Source organism: Meles meles, chromosome 3 (assembly GCF_922984935.1).
Source record: "Meles meles chromosome 3, mMelMel3.1 paternal haplotype, whole genome shotgun sequence".
Lineage (NCBI taxonomy): Eukaryota > Metazoa > Chordata > Mammalia > Carnivora > Mustelidae > Meles > Meles meles.
In genome coordinates, this window is record NC_060068.1 from 74,019,206 (window position 1) to 74,037,500 (window position 18,295).

The following is an 18,295-nucleotide window of genomic DNA, read 5'->3' on the forward strand; positions in this document are numbered from 1 at the left end:
AACAAGATGCAGATGAGGTATTAAGTGGTTAGCAGATATGGAGAAGCACCAACAAGGAGCCCTTGCAGTTAAATCTATATTGGTATCAGACAAAAACCCTCATAGGAGGTTTCAGTTCTGTTCAGTTTTGTTGGCTCTGATACAGACTCTGCTGATTGCAGTTCATGAGTCATTAGATGTAATAGTTGTGGGGGATCTTGGCATATTCCAGAAAAACAGAACCAGAAATTTAATAATATGGAGGTGGACAGGATGTGGAATAAGGGCTGTTCTTATACAAATTAACATTCTTTAGTGTGAGCTTATTTCAATAACAAAGCATTTTTTTAGGTAGTGCTTTGATGATGTTGCAGAATGGTGAATATTTACTGATCATTTTTTAGAAAGATTCTTACACTGTTATCTAAAATCCCTCTCGCGTGTTACAGTTGAGGAAAGTAAACATGATGGGCATAAGTAACTGAATTAAAATAACCTAATTAGCAGGAAAATCCGTTTTAAGACTTTTTTGGTTGGAATTGGTGTTAATGCCAGCAGATGAGGATGTGTCTGGCAGTAGTAGACAAATAAATGAAAAAACCCTGGGCGCAATAACACCTCTGGTCTTTGTGTAAGGAGCGTTGATTCCAAAATGATCTTTGTGTAAGGAGCATTGATTCCAAAATGGTAGGAAAATTTAGGTGCCTTTACTCTCAGGATTTGTTGGATGGGGATAGGGATTTGTTGGTAGAATCCTATTAATTCCCTTTCCCTTTTAGGATTTCTTGCAGGGGCTTTATACATATTGGACTTAATAGCCAGTTAGAAATACCTACCCTTAAATTCAAGGCCTCCCGTATGAGATGCTGGAGAAAAAGACTAATGCTACATTCAAAATGTTTTTTTCGTATTCCATTTTTCTCTCTAAAAATCATACCCAAATTGAGAAGCCATATATTTTAATCCAGATTAATGCAAACAAGATAACTCTAATTTTGCTTTCAGTTTCCAACAGAAGAAAACACCAGAGTGCCATGATTTAAACTCACATTTGCTCAGTCTTTCGTTATATAATATCCAAAGCTAAGTTTTCTTTAAAAACCTTTGTGATACAGAATATTTAGCAAAAGCATAAATGTAAGTCCTAAGTCGTTGTGCCAGTAAATCCCAACAAGTAGTTCTGTGGCTCTCTGTCCTTATTTTTAGTTTCCCCCAGACAATCATTCTTCCTAGAATTAGAGTATTCATCTAAAGTTTCTTTCACTTGATGTCAAGTTGCCTTGAGGACTGAAAAGATTATATTCTTAAAGAAGATTGCATTGAAATTGATTCACTTTAGCTTACATTCAATTTTGCCATTATTTGACCTGGACCTGAATGTATTTAACAAACACTGAGTAGGCAAATTCTTATCTAAGGCTATCCTAATTAACTTGATGTTCCAGCAAAGTATTGCACAAATTGAAATTGCATTGAAATATGTAAGATACTTGAATTTTGAGTTGGTTATTCTAATGCTGTTTACTGGCAAAAATGGATAAAATATTGTTTATCTCATCCCCCAAAGAAAAAGTCTGATGCCCTCAAAAGAATCCTTTTTCATTTATTAAATATCTTACCAGTACATAAAGCCAGTAATTTGATATATCAATTGAAAAAGAAAGAAATACATGTTTTTTTTAGTTATGGAATTATCCTTCTTTTAAAAAAACCCAACAAAATATTTTATCTATGAATGAAAACTCAGAAAGATCAGACAGAATTGGGGGTTGAGTGGGGAGAGCTTTTTCTCACTTTTTCCTTGGGGCTAAATTCTCCTTTTCATATAAATTGGAAAGGAAACTTACCTCTCCATGTGGCTTGGGCTTCTCACAGGATGGCAGTTGAATTCTAAGATGTGTCCCAAAAACATCCCCAGAGAGAGCTTTCCAAGAGGCCTGAGTATAAACTTATAATGTTCACTATCACCTCACCTCAGAAGTCCCAGACATCATTCCCATTTTATTCTATTGGTCAGGAAAATCAATTGCAGTCCAAGTTCAAAGATAGGTGAATTAATTTCTACTTCAAAGTGGGAAAAGAAACAAAGTATTTGTGGCCAACTTTAATCTTTCCTGCCAGGTTACACTTTCTAATTTTTAAAACAATGTAGGGTAATCCCAATTTATAAAAGTTTTAAAACTTATAAAAGTTTTCTTTTATAATATTGTCTGCCATACAACCTGTTCCAAAAATTTGGCTCCTTGATTTTTCCTACACAAGCAATATGCTGAACTGTCTCTTCAAAACTTAAAATAGTGTCTTCAGTTCACCTCTTCTGCCAAATTCCTATTTAAGTCTTAGGATACTGTTTACATCCCTGCTTTTCCGTTACTCTTCCCCCAGTTTTAGTTTAGACCACCCACATCCTCAATGTGTGTGTGTACTAGTGAGGGGAACCCATTTGAGATCGAGCCCTAGAGAAGATAGGGCAACTGGGTGAGAAGCTCCAATCATCTCTTACAGGGCTGGCGTCAGCCAACTGTCTGCTTATTCACAATCCCTTCTCCTTACATTAATATTGTAACACATTAAGTGCTTCTGCATCTATCTTACTGTTAGGAACAACCTGACAACTTGATCCATTGCCGTAATGCTTGTGGGTCAATACACACTGTCACTTTGATCTTGTTGCCCACTGATGGAATCACTTCTATTTTGCGGCTTATAGTTATGAGTCTCCACTGAGCCTCTCTCCCTGCTTTACCGTTGGGCTGATACTTGATAGCAATAGCACTGCCATCAGGGCCAGCTGCCAAAGGGCAGTTTCTGCTGAGCACCCCAGTGATGCCGGTACCACCATCACTAGAGCATTTCTCACTTCTTTAGTGAAGGCGGTGTCTTCCAGCAACTTCCGAGGAACACAGTGAAATAATGGGTTCTCAGGCCAGACGCTATTATTCCCTTCTAACACCCCCAAGTCCCAGAACCTCCTGATGTGGAAGGAAAAAGGATGAAAGCATGTAAGAAAGGAAGGAGGGAAATGATACAGAGTAAATAAGATATAGGGTAATAAAAGCTATAACGTGAACAAAAAACTAGAACATGCAGGCACAATTTAACAGCAACCTTAGGCTGAACTATATGGTAAGGTCTCTTTGATGAAACAATATTTAATGTGAGACTGAATGAAATAAATGAGCCAATTATTTAAGTTTAATAAAAGAAAGTTTTAAGAAGAAAATTTTAACTGTAAATGAAGCCCAGAACTTTCTTAATCTTCAGATTTCCATTTCCTTCTGGATTTCTCCATAATGACCTCAAATCTAACATATAAAAATCTGATTCAATAATACTCTCTCCTCCCATAAACTTGCTTGCTGTATTAGTTTCCTAGGTATACCATAACAAATTACCACTAACTAGGTGGCTTATATTCTATCACATTTTGGGAAGCTAGAAGTCCAAAATCAAGCTGTCAGAGTTGGTTCCGTCTTAAGGCTCTGAGAGATAACACATTCCATCCTCTTCCCTAGTTTCTGGTGGTTATCGGCAATCCTTGGGATTTCTTGGCTCACAGCAGCAGCACCCCAATCTCTGTCTCCATTTCCACATAGCCTTATTTCTTGTGAGTGTGTGTGTGTGTGTGTGTGTGTGTGTGTGTGTGTGTCCCTGTGTGTCTTGTCCTCTTCTTTAAAGACACCAGTCGCAGGATTCCGGGTCCACTTGAATGCGTTATGACTTCATTTTAACTTGATGATATCTGCAAAGACTATTTCCAAATCAGGTCACATTCACAGATCCCAGAGGTTAGGACTTGAATACAGTTCAACCCACTACACTTGCCATTGCCATCCCAATATTAGTGAGGGATACTTATCCTAGCCCATCACTGTCCACATTCGGTCACTATGTATTGTCCATTGAGCACTTTTAGTATTTCTTGAATGTACCCAATTCTATCCATGTCTTGTTATACTATTTTAATTTAAACACTCACTACTTTTAGAGCCTTCCAAAAGGGCCTGCCAGAATGTCTTTCTGCCTCTAATAAAATCTTCTCACACTGAATCTATTCTTTCCAAATCCATTCTACAGCCAAAGTATTTAAAAATCCAAAAAAGATTCGAACATACTTGAATCATGTCAATCTCCTGCTGAAAAAAACATTCAAGGCTTTTCTTTGCTATCAGTAAAAAATATAAACAAGCAAGAGCACATTAAACAAAAAATAGATAAAAATTAAGATTTTAAGTATGTTTTAGTGCAAAAATTAGGTTCTGCCTTTGAGTTTAACAACACCTTCATTCAACATCACTTCTTACTACACCATGATTTGGTGATTTCTTTGCACCCTAAATCTCATTTTTTTTTTCACTTGTTATATGCGACTGAAATAACTAAGACGAATTATAAGGTTGTTATGAAGAATAAGAGCTTAACACAGTTCCTGGCACAAAAGAAACACCTCACACACAGAATTTCTGTCCGCCACCTCCCCCATTTGCCACCTGTACTTCTCCAACCTTGTCTCGTGCCAATCTTGTCTTCCTCTTTGCCTAGTGTGCTCATTCGTCAAGATGTCTTGCATTTCCTATACTGTACCATTTACTCACTTGCTTCTTGGCCTTTGCACTTGACTTGAAAATCTGTTTTACCCCTCACCTCTAAAGGGTTACTTTCTTCACACATCTTTAATCCTGTTGGACACAGGTATCAGCTCTGCCAGTAAGCTGAGCTTTAGTTCTTGGTCTTAAGAGCTTCTCCTTTGTGCACACTCCTGTCCCCACATTTACCAATGACAGTGGCAGCTGTCATTTTCTCCATGCCTGTCTGCTTCAATATGCCGACAGCTCTGAGAGCAGGAACCACATCATACCCTTCTATCACCGGCACCTAGCACAGTGGTCCATACTTCTGGAACAAGTGAAAAGGTGAAGGCATGTTTCTTTAAAGTAACTATCCCTGGGATGAAGATAAATTTCTATTACTAGAATTGAGTTTCATGAGAGCACTGATGTCATGAGAGCACAATAGAGTTAACTCTATTGAGTTAACTCTGTGCCTTCCATTTTAAAATAGAGATTGATATCTAGACTTGATTGTTGAGTGGGAACAAGAACAGTTTTATTTAAAGTAACAAATATTGAAAGGTATTTACCAGGAAATTTCACTCTGACTCTCAACAATAAGCAAGTATAATCCAAACTGAGAAAGAAAGATGCATAGCTACACTGAGGAATAAGTGTCTATTACGTGTCATAAAGTTGTTATTTATGACATGTCATTTATGTCATTTATGACATAAAGTGTCATAAAGCACTGGTTTGGCTTCCAGAGCTTGGACGCTGTCTCTCTGAGTAGCTATATTGTTATGAACCCATTGCTTTATCTTCTCTAGGTCTCAGGTTCCTTGTCTGAGAAGTGAAGGTCCTGGATTATCATCTCTAAGGTCTCTACTAGATCTAAATTCTTTAATTTGTAGATAAGCAAGTTTCATCTATATTGGAAAATCTCATGGCATTTTTATGTAGATTTTTAAAATTTATTTTAAAAAAATGTTTTATTTGTTTATTTGACAGAGAGAAAGAGCACAAGTGGGGGAGCAGTAGGTAGAAGGAGAGAGGGAAGCAGGCTTTCTGCCTAAGAGGGAGCCTGATATGGGACTTGATCCCAGGACCCTGGGATCGTGACCTGAGTTGAAAGCAGAGGCGTAACCATGGAGCCACCCAGGGGCCCCATTTCAAGTAGATTTAAATCAAGAGAATTGACCTATATAGCCCTTACGTTAAAAATAAATCCTGCCCTGACAGTTTACAATAGAAATACTCTAAATGCCCCAATTAGAGAAGAACGATTCATATGGAATGATGGAGTTTCATGTATCCCCATGTTGCCTATCGAAAAAAAGACAGAGTACCAGGTCTATTTTCTATAGTTAAGAATTAAAACTAAACATGCGAATAAAATATTATTATTATTATTATTATTATTATTATTATTATTATTTAAAAATACTAATGTTTTAGCACTGGGAGAGATGTGTGGGTAGTTAGCTAAATCTTCACCTCTTACAGATAGACCAGTAGAAGCACAGAGGTTAGGCATGGCTATCCAGAGTTACTGGAATTATTTTAAGGCCCCAGTGTAGGAGAATCCAGTCAATTCTTTCAGGGGTACTCTTTCTACTAAACTAAGCTTTTTCTATCTTTAGAACCCTAATGATAATATGATTTACTTGAAAAATAGAATCAACTGGAAATAAACATCCACACGTACCTATAGCATCTATCCACTTGCCAGAATCTGCCTGGATTGCCTAGGTTCTGCCTTCATACTTTTCCTATGGGTGGGCTCTCCCTGCCCTACTAAGGTCAATTCCTTCACTTGTGCATAAAATTTTATTCTCCTGACCTATTCGAGGACATCATTTCAGTTTTTCTTCTCTCTTCAAAAGCGTTGTCAATTTTTCACACTGCGGAGAATCATTCCCATTAGACAAACATGCCGTTATTTTTCTCATGTAAGAACAGTTTGTTTTGACTCCACTTTTCCTGAGTTCTAATATTCTGATTTTATTTATAACAAAAATTCTTACAAGACTTGTGTCCATACTATGCTTTGTCTTCAGTTTTTCTTTGTTCTTTTAAAAACTGACTACAACCAAGCTCAAACTGTTGCTATGGGAAATATTATTTTCCACATCACCAAATCCAATGGTCAGTTCTCAGTTCTCATCTTACATGTCCTATCAATAGCATTTGACAGGGGTGCCTGGGTGGCTCACTGGGTTAAGCCTCTGCCTTTGGCTCAGGTCATGCTCTCAGGGTCCTGTAATGGAGCCCCACATTGGGCCCCGCATCAGGCTCTTTGCTCAGCAGGGAGCCTGCTTCCTTCTCTCTCTGCCTGCTGCTCTGCCTACTTGTGATCTCTCTCTCTCTCTGTCAAATAAATTAAAAAATCTTAAAAAAATAGCATTTGACAGAGTATAACATTTTCTCTTCTTTGAAATACCTGTTTCACTTGCACCCATGACCACATACCCTCAGTGGTTTTCTTCCTGCCTATTCAGCCACTACTTCCCAGAATCCTTCATTATCTTCTGTTCACATTTCCAAACTCTGATTATGGCGTCCTAGGGCTTGGAGATGGAGGGGGCGGTGTGACAAGGAATGAGAGCTGCCTCTAAGAATCCCGAGAAGCTGTTGGCTGAGAGACAGCAAAGAAATGTAGACTTTAATCCTACAGTAGGAAATAACTAAATTCTGCCAATGATCTTAATACACTTGCAAGCAGATTCTTCCTCTGAGTCACCTGAAAATGCAACTAAGTTGATGCCACGCGATGGTTAATTTTACTTGTCAACTTGTCTGAGCTGAGCTATGTCCGATACCTGGTAAAACATTTCTGGTTGTGTCTGTGAGGGTGTTTCTGGATGAGATTAGCATTTGAACTGGTGTATTTGTAAAGTTGGTGAGTTGAGTAAAGCAGATGACCCTTCCCAACATGGGTGAGGGTTCATCCAATCCATTAGGGGACCCCAAGAGAACAAAAGGGAAAGGAAGAGCAAATTCACTCCTTTTGTTTGAGCTAGTTTATCAGTCTTCTCCTGTCCTTGGAAATCAGTGCTCCTGGTTCTTAGGCCTTCAATACAGGCAAGTCTTACAACCATTTTCTCCCTTGGTTCTCAGGCCTTTGGACCTGGACTATACCACCAGCTTTCCTGGTTTTTCTAGCTTCCAAGAGGCAGATTGTGGGGCTAACCCCTGGCCTCCATTTTCATGTAAACTAATTCCTAAATAAATCTTCTTGTGTGTGTGTGTGTGTGTGTGTCTAATAGAATATAGCTATATCTATCTATCTATCCTATTGTCTTTGTTTCTCTGGAGAACCTTAATATACACCTTAACTTTTGCCTGTGAGATCATAAGCAGAAAACCCAGGCACACCAGGCTGAAATTTCTGACTTAGAGAACTGTGAGCTAGATGGATGTTATTTTAAGCCACCATGTTTGTGGTATTTTGTTAAATAGCCATAGAAAATTAAATATAGCACATCAAAAATATATGTTGAATTAATAATATTTTATCACTATAATCTTTTCAAAATAATTGATATTTTTATTGCATCATGAATGCTTTTATATTAAATAAAATATTCAATTTCTTCATTTCCTGAAGTATGTTTTTTGTTTTTTATCAAATGTATCATGTTATTTTTCAGTTTTATAGCATTAAAAGATAGCTATTTAATAATTTAGAGATCTGTTCAGTACAATACACCTTCTTTAAATTATACTTACATTTCATTACAATTTTTGTTAGTTAATGATGTGTTTGAATCTTGAAATTTGATGTATAAAGACAGGTTTAGATTTTAGACATTTTCTCAATCTCAGGTCAAATATATATTTTTTTTCACACCACTGGATACTAATGACAGCTATTCCATTTATAGTTTGGGTGATCACAATTTGAAAATGATTGAACATGGCAAATTAGAGCGCATATGCATAATAGGTTTTCACCTAGCACCTACTTTCCAAATTCCCATCTATTCTGCACAGTCTAACAGGCAAGTGTTACATTTTAATCGCACATTCTGACATAAGCTTTTCCTTTTTCTGTTGAAAAATAAATTAGGTCTTTTTCCCATCTGCATATCCTATCATAAGGACTTAGTGATATCTTAATGTTTTTATGTTTATTTGATATGAAAACCATCATTCTTTGATAATTTTTTCAGTTTCAATAAATCTACAAGTAACTTTTGGCTTATTACTCAGTTTTAGAAATGTTGCATGTTAATAGCTAAATATAAATATCAATTACGCAACCAACTTAAATGTTCAGTATCATATGAAAGAGCCAAGATAAAATATGATAGGATGAAAGTTTTTTTCATCATTTTCCGGAGAATTAAAAATGTATTATCATTGATTCAGTTGTTCTTCTGGTTGTCAGCTCTTTGTATAAAAAAATATAACAACACTTATTTGAAAGATAAAAAGATTCATGCTAGAGATGCCATGCTGACACATAGGCAGTGAGGATTATATTTCTTAATCAGATATTACTCTTTTACTCAGTTAATATTTCAGATAAACTATTGTTCAAGGTTCTTATTTCTCTTGGTTAACTGCTTATGGAATAATGTAAATGTTTTTCTCTGGATAACAATTACTACCCAGTGGTAAAAGAAATAAGAAAAAAGAAACAAATAATCCAGTCAGGAAATGGGCAGAAGACATGAAAAAATATTGCTCCAAAGAAGACATACAAATGGCGAACAGACACATGAAAAATGTTGAACATCATTTGGCATCAGGGAAATACAAATCAAAACCACAATTAGATACCAGCTCACACCAGTCAGAATGGCTAAAATTAACAAGTCAGGAAACAGCAAATTGTTGTGAGGATATGGAGAAATGGGAACCCTCTTACTATGCTGGTGGGAATGCAAGCTGGTACAAGCACTCTGGAAAACAGTGTAGAGTTTCCTCAAGACGTTAAAAATAGAGCTACACTATGACCCAGTATTTGCACTACTGGCTATTTACCCAAAGGATACAAATGTGGTGATCTGAAGGGGCAACTGCACCCCAGTGCTTATAGCTTCATTAATGTCCACAATAGTCAAAAGTATGGAAAGAACTGAGATGTCCATTGCCAGATGAATGAATAAAAGAAGATGTGATAGATAAATAGATAGATAGATAGATAGATATAGATGTGATATATATAAACATACTGACAATGGAATATTACTAAGTCATCAGAAGGAATGAATACTTGCCATTTACATCAACATGGATGGAACTAGAGGATATTTTGCTGAACAAAATAACTCAATCAGAGAAAGACAATTATCATACAGTTTCACTTCATATGTGAAATATAAGAAACACCATAGAGGATTGTAGGGGAAGGGAGGGAAAATTGGATGGGAAGTCATCAGATAGGGAGACAAACCATGAGAGACTCTTAACTATAGAAAAAAGAACAAAAACTGAGGGTTGCTGGAGGGGAGGTGGGTGGGGGAATGGGGTAATTGGGTGATGGGCATTAAAGAGGGCACATGATGTGATGAGCACTGGGTGTTGTATGCATCTGATGAACTACTGAACTCTACATCGGAGATTAATGATGTACCATATGTTGGCTAATTGAATTTAAATAAAAAATATACTAAAAAAAAAGAAAGAAAGAAAGAAAAAGATTCTCTTATCCTCCCCTTCCCCCTGCTCATCCTCTCTCTGTCTCAAATAAATAAATAAATCTTTAAAAAAAAATTAGTTTCCCTGAAACAACAAACCCTTAAAGGTGAACAAAATGGTAATAAATGTTGAAGTCGAGTAGTAGGAATATATGTCTGTATTATATTCTCACTTATTTTGTGTATGTTTGAAATTTTCTATAATCACAAGTGATAACAAAAGACTGTATCCTTTGTCACTATATTTCATTTATCCCCCAGACTGAGCTGGGTGCTCAGTGAACTATCTTGACCCTATGAGGAATCAAGCATTCCTTTTCTTTCACCTGTCTTTATCCAGTTAGGCTGTATGGTCTCATGACTACATAAGCTCTTCCTCTGATGTTCATTTCTAATAAGTTCATTAACATCCTTTATTTTCTTTCTCAGCCATAGATTCTACCATATATGTAATCTACCATTTTTTTATGTCTCCAAGTCTATCTTTTTGTTAGTTGAACAAAAGCAGCACTTCCAATTCATAAACAAATAGCAATTAACTTTTATAATTAGTTTTTGATTTGTGTTTCATGTGTTAAGACTTTAATGAAATATGTGGGGGTTGATTTATTATTGATGATTTTTGTATTAAAGATCAGAGTGAGTATATTAATGAAATAATAATAAAATAATTAAATGTCACAGTATGTATGGAACACAACCACAGAACACAATAGACATCTTACTTTAAGTGAACGTTTAAGTCAAAGACCAGATTCTAGTTTTTGAAGTTGTAAGAAGAAATTGCTGGAAGTATCTGGGGACATTCAAATCAGACAACAGAAATGTAGGACTGCCATTAACTAAATAAAACATAGCGTATTAATTGTACATGCATTCTTGTAGTCCTCTGTGCCTACCTACTTAAGTTTTCTATTTTAGTTTTCATAAGCAAAGGTATTTAAAGATCCCTTGAAATTTTATTTCAAGTTGGGTTGAGGAATGGCTTTATAACTGAGGTATTATTATTGTGTTTTAGGGACACTCATTTTCATCTAGAACAGTTTCACCTGTTTAGACTTTCAATAAGATATATGCTTTTGTCTAGTGTAAAGTCAGGATGGATATTTGTGTCTTCCTTGATTAAAAATGCTATTAAATCTTTAGAAGATGCCCTACTAAATCATAGCTATTTTGTTACTTTAAATCATTGTGTACATGAATATATCTTTTTAATAGATTTGAAAATATAAGCATTCCTTTCCTGAAAATAGTCCTTTATAAAACAGCTTTCATTTTCACAAAGCAACTTACTTCATTAGCAAAAGTAAGAGCAAATCAAATGAATTAAAGAACTATCAGGTTCCTAATGGCATACTGACAATATTGAATAACATTCAAAGACTCTTTTAACAACAAAGGGAAATATCCTTTTCAAGGTTATAAACAACTTTGCAGAACATAGCAATGTCTTTCTTTGCTCTATTAAAAAAAAAGAAAGTATAGTGGATAAGCTTTTGGAGAGGAATAAGTATTTCTAATAAAAGAGAGTATTGTCAGGAGTTACAATGGATCTAGTTGTGTTAGAGAAGCCCAGTACAGGTTTCTTCTATAGGAAAGAAATATCACAACTTGTCTAAGCACCAACACATAACCAATTCATAATAAATTCAAATCATGGAGGAACTTTAAGTAGTCTTCTGGGAAAAACTATTAGAAATAGCTGTGTTTTGAAAGGTTAATGATTCCATGAGAAATAAAAAATATTGATGTATTATTAGGTTAAATCATATACTGCATTGGTATTCAGACACATTTGAATCATTAAATATTATAAAGTAAAATTATTTTTTCATGGGTGATCCAAAATCTATGCCTTAGTTTTGTTATGATATTTGTACTTTATCAAAAAAGAGTATGTGAAATTTACTATCAAAATTCAAGCCACATAGAATTAGTCATCTGGCAAAATCTGACATACAATTTCATTTAATTCAGTTGTCAAATACATGTTAATTTATAAGCTTTCCTGATTTTTTAGAAAAATCATTAATAGTGTATTTCTAAGCACCCTCCTTTATTGAAAATCACTTTGGGTTTGATTAGAAGTCTCTTAAATATATTTTTATTTTATTGTCTTTTAGCATTTATAATTATACATACACAGAGTGTTCAAACCTTGCATAGATTTATTTTAAAGAAAGAATTAAAATACAAAACAACAAAAAATAAAAACTTTCCTTGAAGTGTATAAATGAATTACAATAGTAAATTAGAAGATAAAGTTAGTAAATAAAATTAGTAAATTACATAAATGTTAATCCATAAGCTTAATCTATTTCTAAGATTATAGCCTAGAACAACACAAATTCCACAAAGTTGTACAAATAATAGGGAAATAAGGCTTTGCATACCAATGTCTTAATTCATGCCCATGTACAAAAGCAAAAATAGTAACACAAAAACGTTTCAAAAGTCTCCAAAAGAGAATGCAGTAAATACAAAACAAAAAAACAACCTTACTACTATTTTTCTCCACTATCTCATATTTCTCATTTTTACATTCCCTTCATATTTTCATATGAGGTTTCATACAAGCTTTTTTACCCTCTAATGCCAATTTTACATAACTGGAAACTGATGTTTAGAAAAACTAAATAATTTATCCAGGATCTCAGAACTTCTTTGTGATACAGTGTGTCTTCTTTCATACCAATACCTGTGTTCTTAATCACTACTAGAGTACCATTGTCTGTGGACAGGGAATTTATTCTCTCACCCTACTCTCTAATAATCTTTAGCAAGTCATAGCTTCATATATCTTAACCTTGGTTTCTTTACTTGTTAAATGGGAAAGTTGGATTCGATAAACTTTAAGATTTCTTAGTGTTAAAATATGACAGTGTTGTGAATCTTTCTCCCTTATTAGTGTATAAGATGATTTAAATCATTGCATTGTCTCAAAAGGGATTAAAATTGTATTTAATGGTTCATAGATTATCTGATTATTCTTCATAACAGATTTCAGGTGCTGGAATGGACATTCATAATCATTCCAACTTTTTCCTATGTCTCCTCTCCTCTCCCTCACATATCTGGTGCTTACGTTCTCAGAGACTTAGTTCATCTTTAGGTAAATCAGACAACTCTGATTTTTAGCAATACATTTTCTTGTATGGGATTAATTCTGTTTCTTAGTGGTATATGTTGATTTATTCTATATTTTAACTAATGGGTCTAGGAAGAAGGGATATAATTCCTGTTCTGTACTGTGGCCCTGAACATTTACTTTTCAGCAGTCTGGTCCATGAATCTTGGTACAACATACGTTCTAGACTTTCCATCCTCTCAGTTGTTCTGCTTCTTTGAAGTGTTTTAGATTACCTAAAATCCTTTTGATGTATGGCTCCCAGAACTAAACACAATAGGCTTAGCCAGTCAATAGTCTGTTTATTCTAAGTCATATAAATGGAATTTGACAGAGTGCATTAGATTAAAGGAAAAAAATCAGACATTGCTTTGAGGACTTTAATATAATGGTGTTTACCTGCCCTTCAATTTAAAATCATTTAAAAATTAGAATGAGTCTAAGGTACAATATGCACAGTAAATTTGTCATAGCTTAAACATTAGGATGTTAAAATATTCAAAGATTTATGTTCTGCTTCATAAAAAATAGCTTATTATTAACAGGCTCTCATTTATCTACCTAATTATTAAAATGCTAATATTAGTTATTATAGATCTTTTACTATAAATTTAAAGCATTTAGACAGGGTAATTAATTTAGCCACCACTCTCTCTTGTTTTTATTTGAAAAATATTTTTGAAAGAAATTGTAGTTTTATTAAACATACTGAATTTCACTTTATTCAATGTCAGAGATGTTTAAAATCACATATCTATGAAATAGAATGGAGTTTAGACAAATCTGTATGATATAAATTCACTAAAATAATTTGCTAATGAAAAATTATGAGTCAGGTGAGGGTACAAAGGAAGATTTATATACAAATGATTAAGTTCCTTCTGTATCATTATAAGCATATATCTACTCCAAATGCATGCTTACTTATAACCCAGTACGTTTTCTGGTACTGTTCCATTTGTCTGCATTTTTCTCTCTGAAGAATAAATTAGATACTATTCTTTTAGTGAACTTTTATAACTGAACCACTACCTAAGAAATAAAGGCATTAAATCAAAAATTTTTTAATGTAGTCATTTTAATCACCTTAATTCTAGCACTCGATTTACTGTGTAACAGATTTCATCACATGTTTAAGAAATGAGATTTTAAAATGGGAAAAACTGTCTGGAAAAAAAAAACCCTGAAAACTATCTGAAAAAAATAATTTATATCATGTGGCCAATTAAGAAATAACATGACACAATCAAGAATATTCTTGTATTATATTAACTACTACTTCTGAAAGTTGAAGAATGTCATTATAAATTTTAAAAATTGAAAGAAATATAGTAAGATCCTAAAATGCATACATGTAAATAACACTAGGAAATTTTATCAGGAAGCATTACACTTCTATAATTTTTATTTTTGTAATGCTTAGTATTATAACAAAACCTATTTTTTCTAACATATCTCCTTACAAACATGCATTCAGCATTCAAATATATTTAATATTCAGTTACTTCTCTGTTTTTTGAAGATTTTATTTATTTATTTGACAGAGATCACAAGTAGGCAGACAGGCAAACAGAGAGGGAGGAAGCAGGCTCCCTGCTGAGCAGAGAGCTTGATGCAGGGATAGATCCCAGGACCCTGGGATCATGACCTGAGCCGAAGGCAGAGGCTTAATCCACTGAGCCGCCCAGGCGCCCGTACTTCTCTGTTTTTATAGAACTATGTTTCACACCATACATTGTTACTCCTGATTATTTTTCAAGATAATTTTCTAGGTTAGCTTCACAGTTTTGAGCTTAGAGCATGTGTTCTCAAATCAACTATTATCTATTATCCTTTGAGCTTACTTGAATGACTTCTAATGATGGAGATTTCTAGGATGATACTCTCATCTTCTTTGTTCCGGGAAGAACTTAATTTTTAGAAAATAGGCGGAGATTAGAAAGGACTATGTGTCAGACCTAAAGTCAAGCTACATCACTCCATAGGAAGATACAGAAGTTATGTACTCATTATAGAGTTTTTAAAAATGCATGGGCGAGTGGCATTGGAATAAATACTTAAGGTAATAAATAAAATGATTGAATAATGAGTGAGAATTTATTAGATAGATATAAATTCTGAAGTTTAGTGAGATATTTTGTAAAACAAAGTTGAAAGCATGGATGAAATTGGATGAAAATATGACTTTTTTCACATTTACCCACGGTAAATTAGCTTAAATCAGACTAACCTTTCCACAGAAAACCTTTCTACAGAAAAGAACTAGAGAACTATAAATATATATATTTTTATATAATATATAAATATTAAAAATAGTTTATATAATATTTTTATTATGAAGTATATATAATAAAAATAAAATTAAGTATATTATATATAATATAAAAATAAATACATATATAATATATATATAAGTATAAATATAAAAAAATTTTTAAAACCTCTAATTCAAGAAGTTAGATCCAAGAGAAAAGTAGAACAACACAGACCCAACATTTCAAGCATTGTCACTCACTCTATCATAGCCTCCTTTATACATTTGCCAATTTGATAACTTTCTGGTAAAGAAGTTAAGAAGATGAGCAGATTTTGAGAGTAAAATGGGGTTAAAGGACAAAAATTAAAATTTAGGACTCATTATGTGGAAGGGCTTTGAACAATGTTTGATTTTCAGTTAGAAACCCTGAAGGTATGTATCCTACAAGTAATTAAATATGGGAATATACATGCCCACACTAAACCTGAAACCTTTTTAATAGGAATAAGGTCTAGAAATAGGAAAACTGAATTATAGAACTGTCTTCACAAAGATTTTAACTATGCCTTAAGTTAGCTGAAACATCATTTAGATTACCTTTCTTCATTGTATCGCCTGCAAGAAATAATTCCTCTCCCGAGGGAGTAACTGTCAACCAGAGCCTCAAATGATCTTACAGTTTTTTTGGATACAACATGCTATATTCAAGCAAAAATTAGCAGGCATACCACAGATGAGACTAAACGACAGAACCAAGAGAACAAAAATGGACAAAGAAACAAGTCCATTGAAGATGGCAGACATAAAGCTTAAAATAACTGTTATTAGTATATGCTGGATAATAATTTCAGATGAAAACTGAAACCAAGAATTTAAAAAATCAAATGAGAAATTTAGAACTGAAAACTATAATTAAGATCTAGATACATGAACTTAATTGCAGCTTAAATGAAGCAAAATATATTAGTAAGCAGAAAGTAGGTTAGCAGAAAATTTTCAGACTAAAATCAGGGGAGGAAATAGGACAGAAAACAAAACAAAACAGAGTGAGTGGTATTTGGGACACATCGGCAAAGTCTAATTTATGTTAGAAGAAAAGAAGAGAAGAGAAATGGGTAGAAGCAGTATTCAAAGAAATCATGACCAAAATGTTACCAAAACCTGTCAGAAGGTATCAAGTCAAAAGTGGAAGAATCCGTACAAGCAGATTTTTTTTTTTAAAGTGAAACAAATAAAACCTAGGTATATCATAGTCAAGATGGTAAGGGGGAAAAAAAGAGGACACATTAAAAGCAGCCAGTGAATGATTCCTAAATAAATAACCTGAAAACAATAAGACTGACTGTAGACTTTTCAATAGGAATGAAGGAAACCAGAAAAAAAAAGAAAAAAAAAAAACAACCAGGATGCCTTCAAAGCTTTAAAAGATAAAACTCCAAGCTGTAATTCAAAACTTAGCAATCTGGAACTGGTGCCTTCCACCACTCTCCAGATTGTGCTTAAGGTACCTGGTTCCCTTTAAATCCCTGTCCAGTACCCCTAAGGCTTCCCATAGAACCTGTAAGACCTCTTTCCTGTGTCTTTCCTTCCAGTGATAGGCTACATGCCTGTGTGCACACTTCTGCAGAACTGTGGCTCTGGCTCCGTACTGGAGGCAGAAGTTGTCCGCAGAACTTTCATTTGTGAGGTATCCAAATATGCATGCATTAGGTTGCTCATGAAGAAAATGTGCTCAAAGTACCAGGAGAAGGTGGAGGCAAACCACTGTCTGGGGATAGGGCCAGGAGGCAGATTCTGTCCACTAAGTTGTGCCTCGATTGTCAAAAAGTTTGAGAATTCTAAACTTAAACCTGGCTCTCCAGGTTATTATAAAACTACTATTATAGTTGTAAGAAGATAAAACATTTTATATAACAGCTAACTTGATCTGTGATCTAAAATATTTAACTATAATTTATATATTAGTTATCAGTGTATCAAATATCCTCAGATCTAGTGCCTTCAATATTAATAACATTTTGTTACTTCTCCCATTAAGCCATTCCTTGGATACAGGCCAGGTTTGGCTCATCTGTGTGTGGTCAGCTAGTTGGTTGACTGGGGGCTGCCTAGCTTAGAATGGTCTCAGTTGACATGATTCAACTCTGTCCATGAGGCTAGCCCATGGAGGTGGCAGAGTTAAAAGAAAAAGAACAGATGTATGCAAGGTCTCTTGAGTGGTCTCAGAACTGTCTTTGTACTATTTCCACTCACTCTGCTGGCAAAAACAACTCATAAGACCAGTGTGCGAATCATGTGGAAGGAGACTCTCCTTCATGAGAAGAGCTACAAATTCAGATTGCTGGGGTGAAGATAAAGAAAAGGGCAGAAAATTGAGACCATTTTTTTTTTTTATTAACATATAATGTATTATTTGTTTCAGGGGTACAGGTCTGTGAGTCATTAGTCTTACACAATTCATAGCACTCACCACAGCACATACCCTCCCCAGTGTCCATCACCCAGCCACGCCATCCCTCCTCCTCCACCCCCAGCAACCCTCAGTTTGTTTCCTGAGATTAATAGTCTTTTATGGTTTGACTCCCTCCCCAATTCCATCTCATTTCATTTTTTTTCCCTCCTTACCTGCCACAGCACCCCACCCTACCTCTCAAATTCCTTATATCTGAGAGATCATATGATAATTGTCTTTCTCTGAATGACTTATTTCACTTAGCATAATACCCTCTAGTTC